The sequence below is a fragment of the Perca flavescens genome, chromosome 6 (assembly GCF_004354835.1).
Source record: "Perca flavescens isolate YP-PL-M2 chromosome 6, PFLA_1.0, whole genome shotgun sequence".
Classification (NCBI taxonomy): Eukaryota; Metazoa; Chordata; class Actinopteri; order Perciformes; family Percidae; genus Perca; species Perca flavescens.
In genome coordinates, this window is record NC_041336.1 from 33604228 (window position 1) to 33630472 (window position 26245).

At 41.5% G+C, this 26245-nt stretch overlaps 1 protein-coding gene across 2 annotated transcripts in view; it reads right to left on the reverse strand.

Annotated features, from left to right (window-relative positions):
- cdk14 (cyclin dependent kinase 14) overlaps window positions 1-26245 on the reverse strand; it is a 261388-nt gene that overhangs the window by 205093 nt on the left and 30050 nt on the right. Inside the window, exon 1 of one of the 2 annotated variants that reach the window (XM_028580348.1) lies at window positions 1073-1156. The exons of the other annotated variant lie outside the window; for it this stretch is intronic. The gene's annotated coding sequence lies outside the window, so the exon portion shown is untranslated. Of the gene's footprint in view, window positions 1-1072; window positions 1157-26245 lie in introns of those variants that run through there. 2 annotated transcript variants of the gene reach the window in all.

A 26245-nucleotide genomic window follows, 5' to 3' on the forward strand; every position in this document is an offset into this window, starting at 1 on the left:
ACTGAGGCAAACTTTGGATTTGCTTCTCAGTTAAGAGGACACTACTGTAGATTTGGCCCTGTATCCTGACAACACTTATTCTGTCTCAAACACGACAACCTGACACTCCTCCCCTCCTGTTTCAGCCCTCCTTCGTTATTCCGTCTCTGTCACTCTTTCCTAACAGCCTGGCCTGCTGCCTTCCCAAGGAGCTGCATATGGCCCTGCAGAAAGCCCTTCTAAGTGTCCACGAGAAGCTGCCACAGATGGTAAACGGCCTGTCCCCGTCTCTCTTCCTCGTCCTCCCCACAGTGCCCACATTCCATCCCTCTGGGCTCGGAAAAGACGAGTGTGTTGCAAATTTGCCCAAAGTAGGACGACATATTGTAGTCAGTGAGTAGGAAAATGCTGCAGCAGAGCATCCCGTCCATTAGACCAGTAAACATCAGCTCCCATTTCCACCACCACAAACGGAAATGCTACCTTTTAGCACAGAAGGGATGTGTGGCAGTGGTGGTGGAGGGGTGTGTGTGTGTGTGTGTGTGTGTGTGTGTGTGTGGGGGGCAGTTCTGATGTTGTGTCAGACAGAAGGCAACAATGAGATTTTGTAGCAAAAAAAACTGCAGATAAAGCTAAATAAAACACACACACACACACACACACACACACTGCCTTCTCCCTTTTCCCGCTACTTCCTTCCCATCCCTAGAGTCTCTCGTCACATCCTCACACTGAGACTCAGGTGGGCCATCCCCCTTTCCAGCTGTCATGCTACATGAGAGCTCATCATCACCTTGCACCCCCCACACACACACACACACAAACAAAAACCACAACACACACGTACACACACCATGTATGCATATCTACAACCGATGTCTGCCATATGAATGCGCATATACTGACATGCCCGCGCATCTGCACATCGCCTCGTACAATGTGTGTGGCATGTCTGGGGAAGAATCTTCACGCTCAAAAACACACTCAAACACACACGCTAACAGAAGCTATGTATCCAAAGCAAAGGGAAGAAAGGGGGGAGATGGCAAGGGATGCAGGACAGAATAAGCACTAATCTCAGCCTTGCTCTTACCTTCCAGGAGGAAACAGCTCACCTGGATGCCTCTGAAGAGCAGACAGAACGCATTCAGGCCAACCTCTCTCCCTGCAAACCAGCTCAAAACATCTCCCTCCCTCCCTCCCTCCCTCTCTCGCGCTCTCTCTCTCTCTCTCTCTATTTTTCTCTCTTCCCTCTCTTCCGCTCCCTTTGCAAGCTGGAAATTATGAGATTGTACTATGATCAGAGGGGGGAGTGAAACCTGAGGCGCCCGAGGCTATTAGGAGGCGGCGCCGTTTCTGGCCGACAGCCCCGGGAGACCGTGAGCTCGTGGCACAAGAGGGACAAAGAAGGGAGGTTGCAAGGGTATTGAGAATGGGTGCGATGCAGCACACGAGAGGGGAAAAAAAACGTCTGCAAGGACATCCTGAAACCCTCGAGGACCCCCCGCTCAGCTGAGATGGTAGAGCCCGGATGAGCGTAAGGAAGCAAAACAGTGTCTGCAGCAGCAGCAGCTAGCAGCTGAGGCTACAGGGATGCAGCTTCGGCACGAATGCGTGTGAATGTGAGCTGAGCTAAGCTAAGTGAAGATGAGCTGCGTTAGACCTGGCTTGTTTTTTTCTGCCTCACTGGGCACCTCAGATGAAATTTGAAACCTGGGTGCCTGAGCAGCCCAAAGCACTGAGTAGTGCTATAGGATTCTACGATAAGAACACATTAAACCCTCCTCATCATCTATGACCTCACTCAGTAAGAATGGGTTTTGTTCCCAAATATGGCAGGAGAGAGGAGTAACTAGTGTGCAGCACCTTTTAAAACTAATAGATTCAACCCCAGGTTCTACTGACATGCTAATGACATTGACCGTTTTCCGATTGATTGATCTCTGTCTGAATAATAGATTTGTCGACTTTTTGTCTAAAACTTTTCATTTTGTAATGAACTTAGTGTATTTTATCTCACCTAATGAAGGTAGAATATGCAGTATTTTACACAAAAAAAAAAAAACAATATAGTAGGGCTGGGTGATATGGAGAAAATCAGATATCCCAATATTCTTGAGCAAATACTTCGATGTCGATATTGCGACATTATTGTAATATCGACATCAAAGTATTTGCTCAAATATTTTGTGAAAGCACCAACTGTTGTTGAAAAAATATTTTCACAATTAGATTTTAGATAAATAATCATCAAAAGTGTGGATATAATGACAAAGTGGTTAAAGGCAAATACTGTGATAGAACAGCTAGAACAGCCTGTTAAGTTCAGACAATGACATCACTTTACTGTAATGCAGCCTCTAAAACCAGGAAAAGACAACACTTACCATATAACTATATCTAGTCTCATATCACGATATCGATATAATATCGATATATTGCCCGGCCCTACAATATAGTATAGACTAATACACAAATAATCCCTTTCAATCATCACTTATGACTGATTAGAAGTGTGTGACGGTGTCTATATCGGCAAAGAGCCTGCCTCTGCCTGGATTAGTTCTCTTTTCTTATTTTGCTGTGTGCGGGACGTTTATGGGCGTCAGCAAAGAGCCTTTGGCTGGAGAGAGAAACACTGAATGAAACAAAACTGTAGCTAAGTCATTTGAAAGTGTGGATCCAATACAGATTAATTGAAATGTCTGGAAGGTGTAGCCACCACCACAACAATACAGTATGTTTAACGGTCTAGCAGAACGGCAGAGAGAAGACAATGCCATTTCTCCCAACAACCACTAGTAGAGTTGGGTCGATTTCCGGTTTCACCGGTCCGGGTCCAGCATATGAAGCTAAACCGGTTTCCTTTTATGCTAACCGGTTGCACCGGCGTATGTCACTAGGACACATTCCTGCAGATTAAAAAGTAGCCTACATTAGCAACCTGGCGCCCGCGGCGTTACTGCGCTAAGTCCAACTTGCATTTCAAGCAGTGTTGGGCAGTAGCATATTTAACTAGTTCTCAATAGCATCGCTGTTTTCTGAAGCAAATCAGGTTTTCAGTAGCTTAAAGGCAGGGTTGGTAATGTTGATCAATATCGATTTTTATAACGATATATAATTTGATAATGCTGCCAGTTTGAAGAGTATCCTGATAATGACTCTGAAGAAACTTCAGTCTGAAGAAACCAGAAGGTTCATCAGTTAACCTTTAGAAGACAGTTTATTAACATAAAAATTGATAATGTAACATTTAACTGTGAAAACATGGCTTTGTTTAGAATATATTTAGTGATAGAAGAATATATTGAATAACATGCTTTACTGTATATGCCTTAACAAAACAGTACAAATTAGTAATGTAAATGCAAATTATAATAAAAAAAGTTGACTACTATCACATTCACTTTTCATATGGTCGCAAAAGACGATACGATGGATTTTTGTTTTTCAGCCCAGCTAGCGCGCTGTTAACCACTAGGACATTAGACAAAACTTTAGGGCAGACTAACGTTAACATGGAACCGCATTTCCAAACTCTAGCTGTGTTCACTGGGATAGTAGGCTACCTTTTCAAGTGACAGAAAAGATTGTGTTTCCCGTCTTAGGTTTTTTGGGCTGACCAGACGATGTATGGCAGAGTTAGTTTCAAAGAAAACTCGGCGCAGCCAATACGGAAACATTTAGGATTTCAAGCCAAAGAAGTGAGCTGAAAAAGACGAGGCAAAGTGTAAAGCTTTCCACTGCAGGACAAAATGTCATGGCTTGGAGGTGCATTACCTGCACTATGTGGACTGGAGTTGCTACACTCTCATTTCATGCTTTCTTATCAGTCTCAGTCAACAGTGGCTGAGACAAGTACACCAAGGGCCCTATCTTGCACCCAGCGCAATTGACTTTGTACACCGATGCATGTATCGTTCCTATTTTGCACCAACGCACAGCGTACTTATCCCTCCATACACTCACAGCGGTAAATTAACTTGCCGCTTTAGCAAAAAGAGGAGGCGTGTTCCGGCGCAAACATTCCTTGGTGCTATTTTGCAATTTCAGAAAACAATTCCACCACAGACCAGGAAAAACCTGGTCTAAAATCAGTAGTGCGTTTTTCAGATGCTATTTTAAGGGCGAAGGCTTGGCCGTAATGTACAGTGTGCAGACCGCGCATACACTTTGCTTCTCTCATCTCACGGACCCAGCAGTTCCCAGTTTTGCAAACCATACATAAATACAAGGAAAAATATGACCTTGTTTTTACACATTTCCATGAATCATGGATGTCTTGATGACATAAATGAGGAAATATTAGAGGACTTAAGGAGATGTGATGTTGAACTGCATGTGCCGATGCCACTTAACCCAAATGCCCCAGGAGCAGCACGGGAGAGGAGAGACACAAGAGCTAATCGTCTATAGTGAAGTAATCTCTGTCTAATGTTAAACTACATTGTAAAAATATCACGCATTCATAACCTCGTGATTCAGAGAGAGTGAGCCCAAAACATCGGAAAATATGTTTTTGTGACATTTCTTTATTTACATTTTGTCAAAAAGAAAAATCAATGGCAAATGTTGGTCTCCTCGGCTGTGAACCGCTCCTGCCGTGCGCCCACGGATGTATTAAGAGCGTGCGCCTAGCAAATCCGCCATTATAGTAGCAATCCGCCATGGAACAAGCACGCCTGCTTTTAAGGGAAATTTGAGATAACGCTCTGATTGGTTTATTGCACGTTACGCCCAAACCACACCTATGAGTAATGTAGCTACTTCAGACCAACCCATTTTAGATTTGCGTCGGGTGCAAGACTCATTTATCCGCCGGTATAAAAGCAACAGCGCCCGAGATCCGACCCACAAAGCTACTTGCGTTTGGCGTTTGCTACTTGCATTTCAGATCGTTAAAATAGTGCCCCAAGTGGTAAAATTCAGTATACCGCTCCGTGTTTAGCTGCATGTTACCAGCCGGTATTCTAACGTTACCCTGTGTCATTAGCTGCATGCTACCCGCCTGTTAGCTAATGTTACCCTGTGTCTTTAGCTGCATGTTACCAGCCAGTATTCTAACGTTACCCTGTGTCTTTAGCTGCATGTAACCAACCGGAATTCTAACGTCACCCTGTGTCTTTAGCTGCATGTTACCAGCCGGTAAGCTGTGATGCGTCCGTTGTGTTTTCTTCGGATGTGCGCAAGTAGGCGGGTGGAGAAAGAAAAAAAAACTGGGGAAATCGCCAATAATGCATTTGATTTTGATAGTCGTGATCAAAAGCTCATTTTGTCAAAAATAGTGACACTCGTAAAGTAATACTTTAAAAGCACCACACCAACAATAGAGAATGAACTTAATGATGATCACTTCAAATATAACATGGTATAACGTGGTACGGGAGCAGTGTGTGCGTCACAACGTGTATTTTGAGAACACCTCCATAACCTGTTTCCTCAATTCATCAGTGCACACAGAGGACAAGCGGCCCAAATCATGTCACGCTCCTTCACGCTACAAAATACTAATCATCGGATAGAGGAGACTTTTCCTTTGTTCGCATTCTCACACAGTCTCACTCTCTGCTCTGTTTCTCTCTGTCAGGGATGACCTTAACTGGCAGGCCTGTTGCCACAGGAACCACACCATGTCTATTGTGTTGTAGTGAGACAGAAAAAGGTGTGAAATTCACAATAAGACTCAGATGGGATCTAAACCGGAGTCGATTTCCAAGCCACAGCAGACAGCAATCGGTTCAAACCGTAAAAAAATGCAGAGGAGATTATCTGCATCTTGACAACACACACAGACACAAACACACACACACACACACACTTTAAATGTGTGCAAGCGAGGTGCAGAATAGTGGGGGGAAAGCCTGGTCTGATGGAGAGAGACGGCATTCATCCCACCTGGGACGGAGCCGCTCTCATATCAAAAAATCTGACTGAGTTTATCAGACATAAACCATGACAACCCAAGTTTGATATTAGTAATCAGGGGTGCAGTACTACGCGCCCCTGTGTGCTTCCGTTGGAGCAGTCACCCACTCATAGTCTAATAAGCACGGTGTCTGTTCCCCGACTCAAACATTACAGCCAGTTATATTCGTTGTTATTTACAGGGCTCCAGGTCCGTATTGTGAATTTTTATCTGAATTCTCAGAGTTTTTATCATGTTTAGTCCTTAAATCAGACCAAATACTTATTGTAAGTGATTTTAATATCCATGTGGATGTTGACAATGATAGCCTTAGTACTGCTTTCAACTCATTATTGGATTCAATCGGTTTCAGTCAGAGTGTGCACAAGGCGACGCACTGTTTTAACCACACCCTCGACCTTGTGCTGGTATATGGAATGTAAATTGAGGATTTAATAATATTTCCGCAGAATTCGGTATTAACAGATCATTCTTTAATCACTTTTGAATTCTTACTACCTGACTATATTAAATTAGATAAAAGCTTCTACACCAGATGTCTATCTGACAGTGCTATAGCGACATTTAAAGAAGATATTCCAACAGCATTCGACTCTATGTCATGCCTTAACATAACAGAGGACCTCTATGTTAACCTCAGTCCCTCTCAAATTGATACATTTGTAGACGGTGCTACGACTTGCCTACGGACGACCTTAGACTCCGTTGCTCCCCTGAAAAAGAAGATGATGAAGCAAAGGAAATTAGCACCTTGGTATAACTCCCAAACTCGCAAATTAAAACAAATCTCGCGAAACCTCGAATGTAAGTGGCGTTCCACAAAAGTGGAAGAATCTCGTTTGGATTGGCAAGAAAGTCTCAAAACCTATAGGAAGCCCCTAAGAAAGGCCAGATCAGACTATTACTCATCACTAATAGAAGAAAACAAGAACAACCCAAGGTTTCTTTTCAGCACTGTAGCCAGGCTGACAGATAGCCACAGCTCTACTGAGCCATCTATTCCTCTAGCTCTGAGTAGTGATGACTTCATGAGCTTCTTTAATGATAAAATTATAACAATTAGAGATAAAATTCATCCTTTTGCCCTCAACTTCTAACGGTTCACCTTTAAACGCAGAGTCACTAGAAATAATGACTAGTCTCGACATATACTTAGACTGCTTTTATCCTATAGACCTTCAACAATTAATGTTAAAGATATCCTCAGCTAAGCCATCTACCTGTCTCTTAGACCCCATCCCAACGAGATTACTCTAAGAAGCGTTACCCGTGGTAAACACTTCATTACTAGATATGATCAATATGTCCTTATTAACAGGTTATGTACAGCAGTCATTTAAAATAGCTGTGATAAAACCTATTCTGAAAAAAACCCACCCTTGATCCTGAGGTCTTAGCAAACTATAGACCTATATCTAACCTTCCCTTTCTATCCAAGATCCTTGAGAAGGTGGTTGCTAATCAGTTATGTGATTTTCTACATAGCAATAGTTTATTTGATGACTTTCAATCAGGATTTAGAAAGCATCATAGCACAGAGACGGCACTGGTGAAAATTACTAACGACCTTTTAACTGCGGCAGACAAAGGACTTGTCTCCATTCTTGTTTTACTAGATCTTAGTGCTGCATTTGACACTATTGACCATTCAATCCTATTACAGAGATTGGAACACTTGGTTGGCATTAAAGGAATTGCTCTAAGCTGGTTTAAGTCCTATTTCTCTGATCGATCTCAATTTGTTAATGTTAATGATAAATCCTCCAAGTACGCTTAAGTTAGCCATGGGGTTCCTCAAGGCTCAGTGCTTGGACTAATTCTATTCTCCTTATATATACTTCCTCTAGGCAATATTATTAGGAAACACTCAATTAACTTTCACTGTTATGCGGATGACACCCAATTATACTTGTCAATCAAACCAGATGAAACCAGTCAGCTAGCTAAATTTCAAGCGTGCATTAAAGATATAAAATCCTGGATGACCTATAATTTTCTGATGTTAAACCCTAACAAAACTGAAGTTATTGTACTGGGACCTAAATGCCTCAGAACCTCATTATCTAAAGACATAGCTACTCTGGATGGTGTTGTTTAGGAGTTATTTTTGATCAGGATATATCCTTTAATGCCAATCTAAAACAAACATCAAGAACAGCCTTTTTCATCTTCGTAACATTGCCAAAATTAGGAATATCCTGTCTCAAAACGATGCTGAAAAACTAGTCCATGCATTTGTTACGTCCAGGCTGGACTATTGTAATTCCCTACTGTCAGGTTGCTCAAATAAGTCCCTTAAGACTCTCCAGCTGATCCAGAATGCTGCAGCGCGGGTTCTCACAAGAAATAAGAAAAGAGATCATATTTCTCCTGTATTAGCTTCTCTGCACTGGCTCCCTGTTGAATCCAGGATTGAGTTTAAAATCCTTCTCTTGACCTACAAAGCTCTAAATGGTCAAGCACCATCATATCTAGAAGAGCTCCTAATACCTTATTGTCCCACTAGAGCCCTGCGCTCCCAGAATGCAGAGTTACTGGTGGTACCTTGAGTCTCTAAAAGTAGAATGGGAGCCAGAGCCTTCAGTTATCAGGCTCCTCTCCTATGGAACCAGCTCCCGATCTGGGTTTGGGGGGCAGAAACTGTAATCGCTTTCAAGAATGAACTCTTCTATTTAATAAAGCTTATATTTAGGGAGTGAGGAGTTGCAGCGTCCGCCTACCCAGGCCCACATGCTTCTCTTCATAATTGTTAGATTAATAATACATAACAAAGTAGAGGGAGGCAGGCCAGCCAAGCCCGATCCGGCAGGGGGAGAGTTCTAAGCCCTAAAAGGCTACCTCTCCTTATGTCCTGTCTCTCTTCGTTACGCTGTTATAGTTACGCTGTTATAGTTCTAGACTGCCGGGTGACTTCCTTCCTTCCTTTGTCACACTGAGCTGCTCTCTCCTCTCCCTTTCTATTATTATTACTATTACTATTTGTGTGTATCCCGTCCCAGAAATGCTTGGTACTAATCCTAGCTTCTGGGGAGTTTACTCCCCGGAGTCCTTATGTTTTTTCCCCCAGCGTATTTCCTTGGAGAACGTTGGCACCAAGATCCTGGTTCCAGCTGTTGCCGTGGTCCTGCTGCACTCCCTGCTGAGCTCAGCGGTGCCCTGCAATGTCATGCTGCTTCCTGCTGAACCCTGCAGCTTCCCGCTACATCCAGTGACTGTTCTATTATTAATGTGACTATTATCGCCACTGTTCATCACAACCGGCCCGTCAGACACCGCCTACAAAGAGCCTGGTCCTGGGTTTCTTCCCAAGAGGGAGTTTTTCCTCGCCACTGTCGCACTGCTTGCTCTTGAGGGAATTACTGTAATTGTTGGAATTGTTGGGGCTTTGTAAATTATAGAATGTGGTCTAGACCTACTCTATCTGTAAAGTGTCTCATGATAACCTATGTTATGATTTGATACTATAAATAAAATTGAATTGAAAAGCCTGTAGGACATTCATTATTCAGTGTTGCACACCCTCCCAACTCTATCCGGAAGCAGGTAACACAGACACATTCGTTCACACATATACTGTGAACGGGTAACGGTGGGGGGGCATACAGAGCAAAAAAAGAGTCTAAAATACATACAATCGATTTTTGGAATTCTATGAATCGATTAGGATTCATAATCAATTCATAGAATTCCAAAAATCGATGAATCTGTAGAGCTTGAATCACGATTCAAATAAGAATTGATTTTTTTTGCACACCCTTAAGTACATTTACTCCAGTTGTGTACTTCAGTCCAAATGTTGAGGTACTTGTACTTGAGTCTTTTCTTTTCATGGCACTTTCTACTTCTACTCCGCTACATTTCAGAGAGAAATATTGTACTTTTTACTCCACTATATTCATCTGTTACAGCTTTAGTTACTAGTTACTTTACACATTAAGATTTCTGCACACGAACACATGTAGTTTATAAAATCTGATGTTTTATTATAAAGTAAACAATATAACAGCCTATAAGTCCAGCTGAAATGATTAGACCATTAAACACACAACTGGTTGGATCCTTCACACTTTCTACAATGGGAGGATTTTTCTGTATTGAGTACTTTTAATACTTTAAGTACATTTTCCTGACGATACCTACATACTTTTACTGAAGTAACATTTTCAATGCAGGACTTTTACTTGTAACAGAGTATTTTTTACAGTGTGGTATTAGTACTTTTACTTAAGTAAAGAATCCGAATACTTCTTCCACCGCTGTATCTGTGAAATGAATGCATAATCGTCCACATGATTAACACCAAAAGTGTTTGATTCAGCTGGCTCAAAGTCAGAGAGAGTGTGTCCACAGCCAAAGGCCACAGACCGCACATAAAGCAACCACCGAGATGTTGCCTCATTAAACAGTAGCCAGCATGGCAGGAGACTCATATCGATGGATCCATCAGAGACTAATTTTCAGTGGAATTTGGTCCTTGATGGTTGGCAGCACAGAGCTCAGACGTGGAGCAGACACAGCTCCGATTCAACAGTCCCATGCTTTCTTCTGAGCTGAACGCTTGCTCGTGTTCTTGTGTCTGCTCTGACCTAGTCTCACATGTCCAGACCTTCCTCAACAGCGCTGCAGAGGAAGGTCTTGCTAGTCCACACAACGTTCCGGGATGGGAGAAAAACGTGCTCTGGTTTATTGGCATTTCTTTAAACCAATCACAATCGTCAATCGGACGGAGCCACGGTGCCTCTGCAAAATAGCCTCGGGAAGGAACTTGTTTTGGTGGAACACGTGTACGTTCAGAAGTTGTTTTAGTCGTGCAACAGAAAACTCAGATTGGACAGATAGTCTAGCTAGCTGTCTGGATTTACCCTGCAGAGATCTGAGGAGCAGTTAACCATAGTCCTCACAAATCCACCGGAGGTTAGAACACCAACACAAAGAAAGAGGAAGGTGAGGGCACATCCGGCCAAAAATGAGGGACATTCGGTGGAACTTCCGGCGGCACCGGACCAATCCCGGATATGAAACGTCGTCGATAAAGACTATACTGTATGTGATAGGGTAAATAAATAGGTTTAAACACACTGAATATACAGTGGGTAAACGCATGTGATCGGAATAGCAATATGACACATAAACAGCAGCTGTATGTTCACACCGACATTAATTACCTGAACAGGAAAAGTCCAGAGTGAGATCCAAGAGGCGGGGGCCTCAGGTGGCTATTAAAATGAGCCCGGTGTGTTCACACCACCTACCTCACGCTGCCTGCATGGAATAATTGGCGCCACACCCTGCTCGGGGCGCAGGCACACTGAGTCAGATTCTTTAAAGAAGTGTGTCACAGAAGCTACAGAGGAGATGTAGGAGGGAGTTTTGGCCTGCTGCTGACCTTCACTCCTCCTCAAAAAAAAGAAAAGAAAAGAAAAAAAAAAGCCCAAACACATCTAACCGCCATATACCTCTCGGAGGAAAGTGCCAATCGACTGACAAGGACAAAAGCGAATAATGCCGCAGAAGCACCATATCCACTTAATGCTGGCCATGACGGAGAAGTGAATGACCTAGAGAGGATGAAGCCCCCAGCTGCTGTGCTCAGCGCTCCAGCTGTTTACACGGCTTTCAGAGTCGGTGTGTGTTTATGTGCGCATGTGGTTCTGGTTATTAGGGCTGCACGATATTAAGGAAAATATGCGAAATGCGAACGTTGTTGAATATCGCCAGAAGGATATTACTTGCAACAAATAAACAGATATTAAAGTGTGCTCAGTTTTGCATTTCTGCTGCTTTATTCTGCTAAAATACAACAAAATGCTTTTTGATTTTCAAACGAATGAAAGGAAATCATTTCCAACATTTCATTTCATTGAACAAATTGAACTTTGAATTGAATATAAAAAAAGGTAACACTAAAAAAAGAACAAGTTGCATCTTAAAGTGCAGTTTTCTGCTGATATTTTCTTTCAACTAATACTAAAATATCTCTGAGTGTCTTTCGCAATATGTCGCAGCCTTTCACGATGGAGTTTATTGTAGAGTAGCATCTGATACTGCCTACAATGCTGGTATCGGTATCAGCGAGTACTGCAGTTAATGCACCGATCCGATACCACGTAATTTAGACCCGAAGATAATATTATTTAAAAAGTAGTTTATATATGTTCTTTTTCCGTTATCACTCACTGTCAAACTGGATAATTAAAGAAACTTCTACGGCATTCATTGTTTGGGTTTGTTCATGTTTCACAAAGAGATTAACCTAAGCCAGGCCGAACAACAAACATCCATATCAGAAATCATATCACATCTATACAGGGATAGTGGTATGCGGATGTTAAAACATAATACAATATATGACACACCCAATCAGGTATCGGAATTGGTATCAGCAAGAAAAAAATGGTATCGGACCATCTCTAGTATATTGCCCCAGTTGATATTGCATTGATGTAAAAAAAAAAAACATATTGTGCAGCCCTATTGTGCATGTGGACAAATGTTCAATAATATTCACACCCTTGCTTGGTCTAAATTCCCCTTGAACCCAGATAGCACATCTGTGTTTATCAGGATATAGGATCCTGCTGATGCCTCTGGCTTCTCTCCAGAAGAAAGAGAGTGTCCATGTTGGCCCTTCATCACTCAGTCATTGTTATTCTGCAGTGCGCTCCACTTTGCCCGCCACCTCTGGGCCCTGCAGATCGATAGAGGAGCAGACCAAATCACAAACACATCACACACGCAGCCACTCAGAAATAGAACTGCGTATTGGAAAAATGTTGTCTCAAGAGCTCAGCGTTGCAATTAATTTCGGGCCAATTCATAAAACAATAGGTCGGCCTGAAGGAACGCGCCTTCAGACAATTACTTCTTCATAGTGGTGGTCAAACAGCTCATCAGTGTGCCGGTTTCCCGACCGCGAGGGATAAACCGCGGCTTTGTGCCGCTGACGAGCATCGGAATGCAAATCAGCCGCAGCACAATACCAGCACATCAAACAGACAGAGCTACTGCAGCATTTAAAGAAGCACTATAATCCCTATTCATCACTAAGCACACTGCTCCAGGCCCCTCAGATTAGCGCTTACATTTCACTGAAGTGAACCAGCACAAAGTGCAAAAGTCTCCAAAGTGTGCCGTGCCGTAGAAGTGTGACTTCCAAAGCTGGATTGACCTTAGCTTGACTCTGAACTACATGTAGCCTTGCAGCTTTTATGACTCGCAAAGAGAGAAGAATACTTGGCTGCTGGGGCACTGACGCGAACAGACTCACACACTGTGTTGAGAGAAATGTCTCACATAGCCTTGATTGTGGAAATCGGGTCTCTGTGCTGAGGTAACAGCTGGAGAAGAACTGCTGCTCTGGAAGAGACAAATAAACCTAAAAGGGTTGGTGTGTGTTCGCTGGCTTGGTTGTTTTGTTTTTTTTGTCAGTGCTGGAAATGATGACACATTGACAGAAATGAAGGCTCAGCTTGGCCAGCAGATGGCAATGAGTCTCCTATAGGTCGGTACAATGAGCCTTCAAAGACCTGAGATACATACAGTAGATGGGTAAAGTTCTAGACAGATTTACAATTCTTTTATGTATTTTTCTCCCCAAGACAGCATGTTCATGACCATAAACCCCTTAAAAAAAAAACACACTGCAGCTGATTCAGAACGCTGCTGCTCGAGTCCTCACTACGACCAAGAAAGACTCCAGTTCTGAAGTCTACACTGGCTTCCTGGCTGCTCTAAGATTTCCTGTTAAAATTCTTATGTTGGTTTATTAACATTGAACGGTTTGGGGCTAGGGCTGGGCAATACCATCAATATAAATCAATATCGTGACACGAGGCTAGATATCGTCTTAGATTTTGCATATCGTGATACGACACTAGTGTTGTCTTTTCCTGGTTTTAAAGGCTGCATTACAGTAAAGTGATGTCATTTTCTGAACTTACCAGACTGTTCTATCTGTTCTATTATTTACCTTTACCCACTTCATCATTGTATCTAATATCACATATTACTGATAATTACGTAACACAAATCTCACTGTGTAAATATTGTGTGAAAGCACAAATAGTCAACAGTAGAATATCGCCGCAATATCGATATCGATGCATTTGGTCAAAAATATCGTGATATTTTGATTCCTCGACTCCCCTCCGGCTTGTGACCCAGAAATCGTTCTCAGCGCGCCATGTTGAAGGACGTCCCAATTCCTAAAATGCACATGGAGGAGTGAGGATCGAGCATCGAGGAGGCTCGGAGGAGGAGTCGATATCGAGGATACACTGATGTATCCTCGCAGAAGACTTTTCACCCGCCACATGTACACAGAGGCGTGGCAGAGAGAGAGAGAGCGATAGTGGTTAATCTAACTTTACGGATCAGGCCCAAATTAACATTCTCATTAATAGCGGGTAGGTGAAATAATACACAAGGAACACACACAGGAAAATATTAACATTCTCTAAAAGGTTAACATAGCAGAGCCGCTGTCGAATAGACCGCTTCATTTGTAATATCGTCGGCAAGACACTCGAGAAACAGCGATTTAACTTCATTAGGATTATTTCAGAATCTAAAAAGGTCTAGTTCGGTTCACTCTGTCCAGTTTATAAAACTACAGTTAGTTTTGCTGCTCAAATATCCAATGATATCAGCTGCAGTGGCATTTCTGCGCACATGGAAACATTTACATACAGCATATCTAATCCTTAAAGTAAATTGTTATAGAAAACACTTACAGGTTAACACAATACCTCATTTAAAAAGCAACGGAGCCTGCAGGGCAAGCCGAGGGCCAGTTAAACGTCCACGCGGGTCTCTAAATCGGATGAAATAATTAATTCAGGTGGGTGGAAGGTGGTAGATGTTAAGCTTATTCGGATGAAGATGGAGTGTGTTGTGTGTATATAATATATGCATAGCCTTTATATTTGTATAGTTATTTTCATACAAACATTTGTAATGTTTTACACTACATATATAGTCATACTGTGTATGTAGGCCACAGGCTTTTATAAATATATATGCCTGTGTATGTGTTAAATACAACAAATACAAATGTACAACCCCCGCACATTCTCATCCACGTTGTGAATTGAACTCAAAGTATATATATCAAAGTATAGTGTATATATATATATATATATATATATATATATATATATATATATATATATATATATATATATATATGTATATATATATAAGTGGTCATGAACACTTCTGCTCCTGCTGACAGAGATCATAAAATGCAGCGTATGACAGAACGATAGACAGCTGATGCAGTGGTGCTGCTCGTCAAATTGAATTGACGTTGCTTTTAATGACGGCTCGGAGGCAGAGATGCCTCGTGTTCGTTAAATGGATGTTGCCTCAACTCCTCTCTCCTTGCAGCTCTTCCTCGACTCCTCGGCTCCAATCTCCTGTGGGCGGGACTAAGACGCGAGGAGAGGAATCGAGGAAGCACAAACTGGGAAAACTGGGAAAGGCCCTCAGAGTCATATAAGCTATTGAGCACAACGTGAGTCCTGATAATGACGTGACTACAGTCTTGTGATACACACATTTTTGTTCCCTGAGGCGTCATCATTTGGGAGGGATCATAAGCAAATACATCAGAGATGATATCACTCCTGACCCACCCTCCAACAGCCCAGAAAGACTTTTAATATTGACTTTAAAGTATCTAGAATTGGCCATAATATAAAAAGGTAAACGTGTCACTTCACGGTCCATCTCAAACAGCTTTTAAGAGTTGAAGAGTTAAGGGTGAAGTTTTCTCCAACTTTTATCAGAACAGGAAATGGGGTTATGAAGCATGGTGGTGAAGTCAGCTCAGTCATGTATGGACCCTCTGTCTGGCTGTCAGCCTTTGTCTGCCATGCCTTCAGACCATAACGCTGCCTGTGAGTTTGTATTTTTTATGTGACCTGAACGATGGTACATCATTTACACCCTTCCCATTCATTTCTACGGGAGTAGCTTTGCAATGCATTTTGGTAGCTTTGCGGGGATTTTGGAGAAGCGGGCCGTCGAGTCGCCCGCTCCTCATTTGCATAAAGTTGAATCCAGCCAACTTCATGCGAAGTGGAGCAGCCGGCTCGGCTCGCAGTTGACGATCTGAAATAAAGACAGATTCAGCAACTGCAGCCTATTTCTCTCTTATGTTTTCAGAAACACGTTTCCGTGAACTTTTTTAAGAAAATAAGAGATCGTATTCCAAATGAGCCGCCATTATGGTCGGTTTTGAAATCCGGACGCCCCACATGAAGCGTTCATCCAATCAGGTACAGCCATTGCGGTTGTAGGAGGGTGTAGCATGTCTTCTTTGCTTGGCAGTGGTCAGTGAAGAGAAACTGATAACTGCTGGTGGAGATAGCGTTCAACGCTGGGAAGCAGGGCACTTGTCCACTTATTAGCCAACATAGAAATACACGTGCCAACTACCGATGGAGAAAGAGCTCGATCTATCTACTCTTGATTTTAATTGGGCTCAACTGATGTTGTCATGTCTTGAACCAAACATAAGCCAACATAGCATAGCAGTGTTCATTTCCTTAGCGAAAACTATGACAAAAAAATTATTTCATCAACAAAACAAGATGAAAAATCCAAAAACAAAGTAAATCTAAAAAACAAAAAAGCATAATGACATTTTTTTCATCAACAAATAAAAAGGAAACAACGTGAATGGCGATAAAGCCGATTTTGCTACTTTAACTGTTGTGGTAATAAGCAGCATCTAGCATTTCCGTAACGTTAGCTAATATCACTGCTTAAAATATTTATGGATAAAACAGGTCTACAATCACAAAATTAGACAAGAAGCAGCAACAAAAGAGTTGGCACAAACCAGAAAAACATGCAGGCCAGCACACTGACATTTATAAAAATGTAACGTTAACGTAACATTATCAAGGACTGTGGATGCAACAGGTTGCATCAACATCCTAGCGCATCAAAAAGCAATGCCTTTGGAGTTTCTTAGGCAAAAAGTCTCCTTTAGCGTCATATTTTGATGCGCTTGGTCAGGACTCTTGGCGTCACTTTCTGAGGTACTGGGTTAGGACGTACGTTTAACTGACATGCAGCACAAGAACGGGACAGTTAGGTTTAGGAAAAGATGGTGGGTGGGGTTAAAAAATGTACGTTTCAGTGACACGCTGGACAAGAACGGGACATGATCCCCGGTCTGCTGGGTGAAAGTCCTGTGTTCTTTAACCCATTCACCCCCCCCAACCCACCTCTTTATGAGGATTTTCGGTCCTTCATACTACTTTCTACCGTTGTCTCTCTTAACACCACGTCATCTTACAGCTACAGCTTACTATCTACACAGGGTGATTTTTGCGTCGGTATTTGACGCTGAGAGACACTGACCAAATGTCAGCATTTTTACAAGTTGGGAAAAAGAACGGGTTGGTTGCACTCAGTTCTGTTTATAGGCTATCGGTAGGAATAAATGCAGCATTAACGTCTGCCGTTAAGCAGTACGCTTTCCCTACAGATTATTGTCTCTCTTTTATCTTAATCCAATGCTTTAGCAGTAGTCTCAAACTGAACCCTGACAATGATATGTACTTTAGTAGACAAGTGAATTAAATTTAACTTCTGAATGATGATGCTGCAATATACCAAGTGAGCAAAAACTAAGTAACTTTCTTTAAACAGATGATTGGATTTACTGAAGAGAGCCAGTTTGTGTGTTGTATCACAGACTGACAACAGTCAACTCTACACATTAAAGATGACAACAGCTGTAGCCTTAAAGTGTTTTGAAGGCATTGACAATGCACAATACTACTTTCATCTTGAGTTTTAGTTCACTAAAACTATATTGTAACAGTGATAAAACTAATGTACATTTTCTTTTTTTAAAACTACATACATTCAGCAAGAATAAGTATTCTCCCCTGGAACCAGTCAAAGACCCCTGAAAATCCACGGTACCCTATTTGTCCAAGAGTTCGCTGGACCAACAATGTCTAAAACTGACACTTGGGACGAATAATTCTTTCAATCGCAACAGACTTAAAAACTCTTTCTTACATCAATCTATCCTATTGTTAAACCAGCTACATTAAATCCAGTGCAATATTTATCCAGGGTTACAAGTAGAGATGTTCCGATACCAGTATCGGCTCCGATACTGCCTAAAACGGTGGTATCGGTATCGGGAAGTACTGGAGTTTATGCACCGATCCGATACCACGTAATAAAGCCCTAAAGAAAATCTACGTTAAAGTAGTTTATTCATGTTCTTTTTCCGTTATAACCGACTGTCAAACTGGAGAATAAAAGAAAGTTCTACGACATTCATTGTTTGTATTTGTTCATGTTTCACAAAGAGTTTAACCTGAGCCAGACCGACAACAAAGATAGAAATCATATCACATCCATACAGGGATAGTAGTATACAGCTGTTATATCATATCACATCCATACAGGGATAGTAGTATACAGTTGTTCAGGTATCGGAATCGGGAAGCAAAAAATGGTATCGGACCATCTCTAGTTACAAGTCTCCAAGACCTTGTCTGTGTGTATGTTCATGTCAATTTCTGTTGTTATACATGTATGCTTTGTTTCCTTACTTGGGTAAGGTCATTTGTGGTAATTTTTGTTTTTATGTCCTTTGGTGTTATTCATCTTATGTATGTCTGTATGTATGTCTATGTCCTCTTTCTTTTATATGAGCTACCCAGGGATGCAAAAAGAATCTCAGCCCTGGCTGACAAGAAAAGTTGTATCTTATCGTATTGTATAATTGAAACAATACCCCACCCATTTCTTATTCCAATGACAGGAAGATAGTCTAAATATATTTCAGGTTGAAAATACATCGACTGGGATCGTGCACAGTTCTGTGTTGCTAGAAGTGTGAATCGCTGCATCTTAAAACAGCTCTCCATTTGAGAGGAAAGAAGCCTTAAATCCTGTGGCTTCGGTATTGATAAACTGTTGAATGACTAAGTTTTATCTTCATCTGGGGCTAGATAAGGTAAGTTTGCAGCCTCCTGCAGACAGCAACGCAGCCACTGAGGATGAAAGACATCCTTTGTTGCCAACCCAGATTCAGCGAGGGAAACTGTCAACAAAGCGGCGTTTACTGGCTTTCTGCAGCAGATAAAAAAAAGAAAAGAAAAAAAGATTGTCATATGGCCGCCTGACTCGTCTGTGAGCTCATTGTGCCGTTGTGTCATGTGCAAAAGTTGATTTAATAGTGGTAAGAAAAGTATTTTACAGGCAGAGTGGTATTTAAGTGTAGCGATTCAGTGGTGATATGTGTCAGTTAGACACCAGTACATCAGTTGATGTTGATGCTTTTGTGTAATTATCATTACACATGAAATGAATGTTTGTTAGCCTCTACGTCTTGCCTGTGGTGTTAGCAGTGTTTCTCAATTTCATTATGGTTGTTTCCCAAAAACCTGTTCTCCTTTTTAAAAGTAGGTTTTCTATATATAATGCGTTTTTCTCATCTCCGATCTCACCTAATACACACACATTAACCTATAATATTTTACCAAAAACTTCCAATGTTGTAGTGTTGTGCTTGAAGAACAGCATCTTTCTCCTAAGGCTATCCAGAGGATTTTTTTGGTGGGATATTAAACAAGGGGAACATTCCAACTTTTAGTGGTTGTAACTCTTGTTCCCCAAAAAGAATCCAAACCGCAATATTTGTTAGAACTGGGGATGGAAAACTCTGTCTATTAATAATACAGCCACTAGCAGGTTAGCGTAGCTTAGCTTTAAGATATGAAACAGGAGAGAACAGTAATGATGGCTGTGTCTGACAGTAACAAAATGTGCCTACTAGCACTTACAAAGCTTGCTTATTAACAAGTTATATCTCATTTACTTAATCAATATAAAAACAAAGTGCAAAAAGACGTACCATTTTGCCAGGGGTTATGTGCTGGGCTAGGTCTTTGGATATTTCTTTAAGACCATTCTATTTAACATTGTGAAACGGAACTACTTAAGTTTAAGCAATAGGCTGTAAATATGGGTCATTATAGTGTTTTTTTTGGGTGAGGACGGTCTGGAATGTGGCAATGATTTATTTAGCTCAAAATAGGGCTGGGCAATATATCGATATTATAATCAATATCGTGATATGAGACTAGATATTGTCTCGTTTTGGATATCGTAATATCGTGATATGATACTGGTTCTAAAGGCTGCATTACAGTAAAGGGATGTACTTTTCTGAACTCACCAGACCATTCTAGCTGTTCTATTATTTGCCTTTTCCCCACTTTGACATATGTCCATATTACTGATGATTATGTATCTAAAATCTAAGTTTGAACATATTTTGTTAAAGCAACAACCCTAGAATATTGCTGTATTCGCCGTATTTGGTCAAAAATATCGTGATATCTGATTTTCTCCATATCGCCCAGCCATAGCTCAAAAGGATACTGACTGCTCCTTTATGATCCTATATGCACCCAAATACACACACTGTCCCCTGTGAAACTATTGGAACAGCGAGGCTAACTCCTTTATTTTTGCTGTACACTGAAAACATTTGGATTTGACATCAAAAGATGAACATGAGAAGGATCTCAGCTTTTATTTCTAGATGTCTCTTAAACAACTTAGAAGATAGCACCTTTTGTAATGGAAAACCAACATTTTGGGTGAGAAAAAGTATAGGAACAGTAAATAGATTACTGAATAATACCTAATATTTAGTTGCAGATTATTTGCTTGCAATAACTGCATCAAGCATTCTTCTGTTGTAATGCTTTCCCAAGTTTTCACCACAGCCTGTTTTTTTCCGCATGCCTAGGATTAAAGTCTGGATATTGACTTGGCCATTTTAAAAAACGTCCCCCTTTCCCCCCTGATTAACTCCTTGGTTGTTTCGGCAGAGGGTTTTAAGTCGCGTTTCCATTTTTCAAATGTCCCGATCAGTTTGGATGCATTTCTTTTTTTAAATTGGCAGACAGACAGAATCTTCCTGCAGACATTGCCATAATGTGTCAATGAAGATCAATGAGGCCGTCCCAGAAGCAGCCATGCGAGCCCAGGCCATGACATTACCTCCACCGTGTTTCACAGCTGAGTTTGTGTGTTTGGGATCACGAGCAGATCCTTTCTTTCTCCACACAGCCTTTCCTTCACGTTGGTAATGGGTCTTCTTTGTCACATCAGTCCATTGAATTTCATTCCAGGACATGTGAGCCTCATCTACTTTTTGGCTAATTCCAATCTGGCCTTCCTATTATTATTGTTGATTGTTCCCAAAGTCTTCTGCGAATGGTGGATTGTGATATCTTTAGTCCGGCCCTCTGGGGTTGTTGGTAGGGTAGGGTATTATTTGGATTTCAACAATTCTGATTCCAATCTTGATTCTTCACTTTTGATTCCGGTTCTTATCGATTCCGATTCTTCGAGGGGTGGAGTTTAAACGGTTCACATGCATATTTCACAGATTAGAGGAACAGTTTTACTGTTATTCAGTGGTGATTTACAGTTTTGCCGGGCTGTTTCAACGTAAAATAAAGCCTCACTAGAGCGTCGCTAACTGCGCTATGTGGCTGCAACACAACAAGCACCTGCTCGCTACGGAAACCAATACTTGCGTGTGTAAAATTTGGAACCGATGATTGGATTCAAAACCAAATTTTCCAAACGATTCCACGAAAAAAAAAAAAAAAAAAAAAAAAAAAAGAGGATTCCATTGGAATCGTAATTCCAAGTTGGAACTAGTTCTCCATGCCCAATCCTTGTTGTTGAAGGTCTTTTTTTCTTTTCTTTTTTGGCTGTTGGTGAGGTCACTGGCAGTTGTTTTTTATTTTTATTTTTATTTTACAGCTCTCACAATGTTTCGGTCATCAACTGCTGATGTTTTCCTTGGTCCACCGGTTTGCCATCTGATGCTCAGTACACCAGTGGATTATTTCTTCTTCAGGACATATAAAATAGTTGTACTGCCCATGACCAATGTACCCAATGCAATGGCTTGGATTGATTTTCCATCTTCTCTCAGCTTTAAAATCACTTTCATCAGCGTTCTCCCATGGACAGCTCTCTGGTCTTGTGTCGGTTAGGGATATTTGCCTGACAACCGATAAAGTTAACTAATTAAAAAGTGGACTACTTTGGCTCGGCTACAGCTCTGCGTCTGTCGCTCTCCTTCGGTTTCCCTCACCACTGAGTCTGACGTAGTGTCCCGCCCACAACACTACCTGACTCTCTTTCACTGGGGATTATGTTAAAAGTTTCTTATTTATTAAACAATTGCTTAAAGCATTTAAACAAAGTTTTGTGTTGCATTTTGTTACATTCCAAAATCTTAATTTCATTAACTACTACTGTAATAATCGGTATCGGCCTTGAAAAACCAGTGTCGGTCAATCCCTAGTGTTGGTATCAACTTTTTAAATATCAATGCAGTCGGCATAGGCGAAACCAAAAGCTAATACTTGGAGTGGACATTCAGAGCTCTTTAGGGTGGTGATGGCACAGTGGATATGACACATGCCTTTGGTGTGGGAGACCCAGGTTTGATTCCCACTGCGATACATCAAGCAATGTGTCCCTGAGCAAGACACTTAACCCCAAGTTGCTCCAGAGGCGTGCGACCTCTGACATATAAAGCAATTGTAAGTCGCTTTGGATAAAAGCGTCAGCTAAATGACATGTAATCTAAAAAATGTAATCTTTATTGTTTGAAGAATCAATGTAATAGGACACATCTGGGCAACAAGAAACACCTGTCAGTCACATGTTCCAATCATTTTGCTCCCATTAAATTGGGTGGGTTCCAACAAAAGGTGCTAACTTCTAAATTATAGATCTATATGTAAATATCTGGAAATACTGTAAAAGCTAAATGTAAATATCTGGAAATACTGTAAAAGCTAAATGTAAATACTGTAAAAGCTATATGTAAATATCTGGAAATACTGTAAAAGCTAAATGTAAATACTGTAAAAGCTATATGTAAATATCTGGAAATACTGTAAAAGCTGAGATGCTGATCTCGTTTCCTATGTTCCTATGTTCATCTTTGATGTCAATCTCAAATGTTTTCAGTGTACAGGAAGAAGAAAAAAAAAGGAATTTGCCTCGCTGTTCCAATAGTTTCGGCGGAGGGGTCTGTACATCATGTTCGATTTAACCAGCTGCTTGATTAGCAGTCCATTTATTCTGCAGTCATGTCAGCATGTGTTGCAGTGCTGATTAAATATTCAGACTTTGGCATTTTTCTGTATTGTGTTTGGCACGTTGCTGCAGTGCAGTCGTCCGGGGCCACAAACACATATCATCAGTGTTTATGCTTGTTGCTTTGATTTAAATTAGGTTTGACTGAGGAGACAGAGTGTGCTGCCGCCATCATTCAAGGGTGATTAGATGCTTTAATATAGGCACCAGCTGCTGCACACCATTTAATCACCAGTATCAACATGAGAGCCTCCAGCTCTGTAAAAGCTACCCGCCGCCTACAGGAGACCCCCCCTGCACTCACTGCCTTTCACTCACTTTTCTGTCCATAATAGTCTCATTAGGCCTGTAACAACGATGACATAATTGTCTAATCGCAATGTTTTTACGAAACTGCGCTATTACTTGTTTAAACCACAATTTATTGCTAACGTTAGTGAAGGTCTTAAGGGGTGTGGCTGTTGATGGTCATTGTTGATTTTGCATAGAGAGCGAGAGATAGGCAAAACTAGGCTTTAGCATCTGCGTTTAGCCGCCTACAATTCGGGATGTCCCGATCAGCTTTCTCCCAAACCGAGTCCCGATCTGATACCTGTATTTGCTCAGATCAGAGGTTCCCAACCTTTTTTCCTTGGCGCCCCCGCTACTCATGTCTGAGAAAAGCTGAGCCCCCCCAAAAACCAAAGTTGAGGTAACTCTCGAGATAGAGCCTTACTTTCTTTTTTGATACAGAGCAGTTATCAGCACTGTTACGTTTCTCCGCCATGTTTCATTCATAAAATAGTGATGCCGAGGCGGCAGGAAAGACGAGGATACAACAAAATATATAGTTTTCATACAGACTTTTGTATACATAATATATTTTAGTGTATTATCATAATTTGTTTAACGTGCAAATATTTATTTTTTACCTCAACCTTAAACCAGATAAAGACTCGCGCCCCCCCTGTGATCTTTGCCGCCCCCCTGGGGGTGCCCGGACCCCAGGTTGGGAACCACTGGCTCAGATAATAGAGCTGCACACCATTTTTTTGGTTTTAAAAAAAAGAACTAGTAAACAAAGTAACTAAAATACTGGATGCATAAGCATAATACATTTAACCAAGTGCAGCAAGGGAGTCTTTTCTCTCAACACCAAAACAGTTCTCATTAGGATCCCAGCAAACCCCCAACTAAAACATAAACTTTTAGATTTAGTGATGCATCTTGCGCTTAATAGTCAATCTTTGATAAAACTAAACTTAGTGACGCCTCTTCCGCTCAATAGTCAAACTCTGATTTTCTTCTTGAGTTTACCGATGTCTCCAGGGAATAACTATGTATATATACACACACACACTTCTAAGCTGGTTTCCTGAAGGAATCACGGAAGAAGTTTGCATTGGAGTAATCTGCTTCTGTAAAAAAAACGGGTGACAAAGAAAGACAGACTTTTTTACTTGTTGCCAAGGGCTGGCAAGCTACGAGACTCTCTGAACAGACACTGAGTGAGTGGCCGCGCGCCATGTTGGTTTGAAAGTGCCGGCTTCCAGGCAGTCTGGTGGTGCGTCTGTGGCACAGGGCGGGTGCGATTAAAGGCGGTGATCACTACAAGCTGATGTAAATGATCGGACTTAGGTAAACGGAGTGAAAGCCGATCCCCGATCAGTTAGAAAATCGTCTCCGATCCAATACTGTGAACGGAACATCCCTTCCTGCAATGTCATCGTTTACACTGAAGATTCAGCTAAACGCCTCCAGCACGAGTTTAAATACACCTTCAGGAAGACGGGAACGCACAAACTCAAACTGTTGTTGCAAAGTAGCCACTGCCATTTAGAAGTGACTTTTACTGTACCAAGAAAATATGTAGTGGTGATCACAATTCGGTTTAAGGAGCCTGATTCGACCGCATATAGTCTAAACGTTGCATGGTTGTCTCGTCGACTATCCCTTCCAGCGCAGCTCTCTCTCTCTCTCTCCTTTGTCCCTTCCCAGAGAAACAGCTGACTGCGACGCATTGTGCGTTCTGTCTGTCTGTCTGTCTGTCTTTCTCTGCTCCGTTTCAATACAAAGGGGGTGGGGTGCCTTAAAAATATGTGTATCTACAAAACGGGGGGCAGAAAAGGTTTGGGAACCACTGGTTTAAGGCTGATATATGGTAGTACATAGGCTTTATGCTGACCACGTCAGAAAGCTGTAGCAGGAAAAGTTAACCCTATCCTTGATTTCATGTTGTACCTCTGTTTCTACCTACAGCGTAGATTCAACGCAGTACCATGAATCAAGCTTTAGTGTGAGAAATAAACAAAGTACAGCTGAGGCGGATGGGACTGTCATTAGATTTGCTTGCATTTGGTCATGAACTAAAGTGATGGCGCTAGATTAAAACTTGATCAGGTCACATATAGTGGTCTAGAATAAAACTTCCAAGGTCAAACCAATGCTGTTGTTGTCATGGGGCAGACAGCAGGCAGTCTACTGTATTTTGTGGTGAACCCAATACATTTTCAGATCATTATGAGAAATTTTCAAAATAGATGGTAATGTTTTCAACATTATGTTGTTCCTGGCAGAGTGGGGAAGCCCCATTTAGAAAATTAGACGTTAAAAATGTAAAAGTCCTGCGGCAAATTGGTAGCATCTGATGTCTCCTTACTCCGGATGTCCCTCTTTTCGGCCGGATGTCCGTTTCCTTCTTCTTTCTTTGTGTTGCCGTTCTAAACTCCGGTGGATTTCTGAGGACCATGGTTAACTGCTCCTCAGATCTCTGCATGGTAAATCCAGACAGCTAGCTAGACTATCTGTCCAATCTGAGTTTTCGTTTGCACGACTAAAACTACTTTATGTTCCACCAAAACAAGTTCCTTCCCGAGGCTATTTTGCAGAGGCACCGTGGCTCCATCCGGTACTTAACACCGCCCAAGACGATTCCGATTGGTTTAAACAGGGTGGCTACAGGTATAAACAAGTTAAATTTAAGACTTTTTAAGACCACTTCTAAATGAAATTTAAGACTTGAATGCGATGCGTTTGTAATTATGTTCAACGAGACACTGAACCAGACAACCAAAAGCAAACAACTGGACTGGCATGTGCGTTATTGGTTAAATGACCAAATCCAGTCAAGATTATATGGAGCAGTTCATGGGCCATGCAACTGCCCAGGATCTACTTCAGCAT